Genomic DNA, 5,143 nt, shown 5'->3' with positions numbered 1-5,143 from the left:
TCAGTAAAGCACAGAGGTAGTGAGATACAAAGGGAAAACAGAAAGAGAACCGGAGTGTGAACTTGGGTGATTCATAAAACAGAATCAAGGAGGGAAGTTTGGTGTGGGCTACTGGATTGTAATAGGAGCAGTAAGAGCTGTTTAACACAACCAACGTGGCCGGAGAAGATAGAGGCAACAGTTAGAGATTTTTTTTCAAAGTCTCAAAGGCAAGTCTCTGTTCTACTCTTTCCCTTAAATCTGTGTTCTGTGCATGCCTAGCTAGAGTCCAGGGGTTTAATGAATGCTAAAATTGAGTAATTATGCATGCTTAGTTGGACTCAAATAGAGGGTGTATGATTTTGATTTCATATTCCTATTTTGAATGATTCTAGAAATTCTTGATGCACAATTGATGCTTAAGTTTAATCTTTGCATGTTAAAATATCTAAAATAATTTATTACGGACGTATGGGACTTAGGTTAAAGCTTAGAGGCTTCAACTATGGAGTTTTAGGGTTTACAGAGGTTGAACAGACAAAGAAGACGACTTCAACACCAACTCAGCTGACTAAGTTTGCAACTCAGCCGACTAAGTTGGCAACTCAGCCGACTCAGTTGGACCGTGACATGGATTTTGGTTTTAATTGCCCAGAATTATTTATAAACCTATTTTAATTAATCTAAATGGGTTTTGTGGACTTAGGAAGATCCCAGAATGCATCTTATATCTATATATGCTAAAAAGGTGGATGGTTTTGAAATTAAATAACTTATATGTTGTTTAGATCGGATGGAAGGGTTAATTTAATTGCTCTAACAATTGAAATTAATGTTTAAACGGATTAAACAATGTTCATGAAACCTTATGTTTGTTTATCAGAGATGTATGTTAGTGACTTGGAGGGTAAGTTAGCTGCATGCTATTTAAACTGTGGTATTGCTTACATAAATGCAATACTTATCTGTATGATGTGTATCATATTATATGTGGATTAAATTGATATATTATTTTTATATTACATCATTTATTGGACTGGATGGTTTAATTTTATATCATAATAATTCTGGTTTAATTGATGTGTTATTATTTTGTTGCATCAATTGTTGGACTGGATGGATTAATGCACTAGTATGGGACGGTGGCATTCTAGGGACGGATTAACCAAAGAAGTTAAACCCTATCTAATCTGGATTGAGGTATGGATTAACCATAAGGGTTAAATCTATCTCCTACTTGTGTTATGTCAATAAAATAATTGAATGACCTACTTTGGTTTCTAGATGGATTGTTACACATGTATCAAGCCACTATACCAGATGGATGATATTTTGTATTAGGAGGACACAGACTTTATATATTTATGTTATGGTGCCATGATATGAGCTTGAGTCCCAGGATCATGGTTAGGGTGCTTATATCGCCTAGGATGGATAGCTGGATAGTAGTTGTTGTTCCCTGGTAGGTCTAGGTACTCATGACCACGTAATGTATGATTTGTATGGTATCTCTTCTCTGGCTGAGACAGACCTATTGGACTAGTGAGCGTCCTATAGTATTTAATATCTACATATATGGACTACTCTAGATATTATTGAGCTATCTAGGATGTATCTGCGTATCGGATTTGTAACGGCCCAAGTTTTATAAACCCGGTGCGTCAATGATGAACAAAAGATGACCCGACAACGGGTTCGAAATGCGGAAGCTAGAACTTAAACAAAGACTTTAGAGATGTACGTCATCCTTAAGACACAAGAGTGACCTTCCGAGGAGTTTTGAGACTCAACAGAAGCAAAACAGAGCCAAGGGTATCAACAACCCTATAAGAGAAGAACCAAGGGTAAAATGGTCATTTTACCCTAAGTTGAGTGAATTTAACTTACAACAAACCAAATGAGATCAAAATTACCCTAAAACATCATTTGGTAACTTCACATGAAGTCCCAAGGCCAAAGGAAGTGAAAACCCCAAACGAACCCTATCCCGGTTCGAACTAAAATTGACACCTTCTCACTAAAACAAGGATAGCTTAAGAAATGAGAAGAATCTGAAACTAAAATTTTTGCCATTGGAAAGCTTACTTTGATGCGGTCTGTTTGGACTCAAGAACAAATTAATTTGGAGTTAAAATGAAGAAGTTTTGATAGCTCAAATTTTGAAGACCAAAGCTGAACCTGCAAAGCAGTTTTGCAGGACTTGAACTGGTTCAACCTCCTTAAACTAGTTCAACTTGGGTAGTACACCTATGCTGGACCAAAATGACACCTTGAACTGGTTCAGCTCCTCTGAACCAGTTGAACTCACCTAAAATTGAACAAATGCAGCAGAAACAGTAAATTTGCATAAAAATGAACTTTACATGGAATTTCTGGTACCAAATTGACATTTTTTGGAAAAACACGAACAAGAAACCCCCCTTAAAATCATGTTTTCCATATGAACATGTCAAATGAAGTTTTAGTTTTCAAAGGAAAATCCCCAAAATGCCCTTATAACAGATTTTTATAAAAAGTGGAAATGAGTGCCCTCCCATGTGCTCGTTTTGCAAATTACGACTCTAAACTCAAAAGCGATCATGCACACAAACGTAATATGGATAAATACACATGTTCCAATAGCCCATGGCCACATAGCACATCATATACAAAATATGACCTATCAAACCTCAAATTCTCATAATTTCATAAAACAAACTGAAGAATTAAACTAGCATACATATGATACAAATGTATATGGCACTTGGCATCATGTTATACATGCAAAATAGGCATCTTCAAGTATTCTTAGATATCATTACACATCAAAGAAGTCATCTTAGCTCCTAAAATACCATACATCCATGGTATACAAAATATAACATCCAAAAGGAAGGCATGCTAAACAAGTGCATGTCAATATACAAAAATACTTCAAAGTACTCATGAGCCCCTAAGGAAGATGAGTATCCAAGCACAAGGTCTCTTTACCTGTAAAATAACCCACACAACTAGGGTGAGTAATCAAGTTACTCGTAGGAAGAAGCATATGCGTATACCCTAAAGTTTTAACATCATTGCAAGATTAATATAGACGAATACAAGGGAGCATTCCACTTAACGTCTATGTTCAAGGTATTCTAAGGGTTCATCTTAAGCTAATGCAATGATTCCATCATAACGCAATAACAATATCAATGTAATTAACAACATCAATTTGCCAATAACAAAAATTACAAGTTACAATTAAGCATTAGTTGTCAACTTGGAATTTAATGCGAAATCAATTAGTGGAATACTTGGACATCACATCTCGGACTAAACGAAGATCAAAATGGTTATTCCGGGCATTAACCCTCTGGGAAGACCACCCTAGTGTGCACTATCTCAACTGAGGAGAACTCATACCTCCCGCAGTAAAGCCAAACTTTAGCCATATCACTTTAACAATGTCCCAAGAGAATCTAAAATATATCAAGTTCAAAACTTTTACATAGATAATAAGGCATATCAACAACCTTACAAGCACAAGTACTTTGAAACCACACAAACCATGTCTTAGGGTTCCAAGTCTAAAATGGCATAATGAATGATAAGTATTCATCATGATATAATGTATAAAACAATATCACTAACTCATCAACTTAGGTCATGCCTCAACAATAAAATTTTTCTACTAATCATCAACAATTTAGCAACAAGCTTATAAAATAACCACAATAAGTCCTCAACAAGCACATAGAATTATCGCCACTATAAGATAACAATTTAAATCAATAGAAATTCCATATGGCATTTAGAATTCTACAAGAGTTCTATATTACTACCACATGTGAAAACACTATAACTTAACACACTACTAAATCATACAACCTTTCTACACATGGTGTATACAAATTATACATGCTTAATTCAATAAACCCTAAGTCAACAAGTGAGGGTTTCCTATAATATGCAAGACTATTATATTAAAAGCATGTATATAATATATATTAAACCCCAAAGGACTTAAAACACTTAAAATATAAACATACTACCACCCCTACCTTAATAGAGAATTGAATCTCTATAATCCAAGCTACGAAACACAAAATGGAAAACAAGTTTAGGGTTATTGAAGAGGAGAGTGTGAGGAATCTTTTCTCTCCTAAGGTTTTTACTCTAAGGTGAATGGAAGTGAGCCAAATTAAAGGGATAAGCTATGAACTAAGCTTTCCTCCAATGGTGGATTGGCTAGGGTTCATGAGAGACAATGAAATGAAAAAGGTAAAGTGTAAAATGGTGAGTGGAAGGGCTAGAAATCCTCCACTCACTATATGCTCTTGCACTACCTCTCTCACACACACAATGCAAGACTAAATCTTGATCCTACACTTGTCACTAATCTAATGCTCCACCCTAGGCTTAATCCTACGCCTACACTTGTCACAAATGAATGGCTACATGTGCACTAATCTAAGGCCAACAAGTAGGTGAATGTCCACCATCCAAATGTCAAGAAGCCATGGTGCCAAGTCTCTTCACCCAAATGCCAACAAATGGCTCCATGAGAGTGTGACATTTGTCACACTTTCCAAAAATTGCAAAATGGTCCCTTTTCAAAATATTTTCTAAATTAAATTACAAAAAAGTCCCTAAAATGAAAAATAATTATTTTACATAATTACACTAAAACCCTAAAAGTTATGAATAATTACACTAAAGTATGCATTCATGCCCTTTATGAATAAAGTAAGCAACTAACATGCTTTTCAACAAAAGTAAAAATACCAATGTCATGGAAATCAAATATCATGAATGCATGCAAAAATGGAATCAAATCCGAACACTAGAAGTGATGTTACGCAAGGAAAAATGAAAAACGGGAAAAAGACGAAAAAAGAAAAATCTCCGAAAATGGAAAAGGAGGAAAAAGACTGGGTCATTACAACCTACCCTCCTTAAAAGGATTTCATCCCCAAAATCAAGTCGTACCTGAAAAATGGAACAAATGGGGATACCGTGAGCGAACCTCCAGTTTGAGCTCCCAGGTAGCCTCATCTATGCCGTGATGTCTCCACAAGACCTTAACCAATGGAATGGTCTTGGTCCGTAAGACCTTCTCCCGTGAATCAAGAATCTGGACTGGACCCTCCTCATAGGTCACATCCTCATCAACAACTACATCTGTCCACCGTAAAATATG

Source organism: Cornus florida, unplaced genomic scaffold (genome assembly GCF_030987335.1).
Source record: "Cornus florida cultivar Cherokee Brave unplaced genomic scaffold, ASM3098733v1 CherokeeBrave_3.0.0_Hap2_Chr06, whole genome shotgun sequence".
In the NCBI taxonomy this organism is placed as follows: domain Eukaryota; kingdom Viridiplantae; phylum Streptophyta; class Magnoliopsida; order Cornales; family Cornaceae; genus Cornus; species Cornus florida.
The sequence above is the reverse complement of the archived record's forward strand: the minus strand, read 5'-3'. Positions refer to the sequence as shown.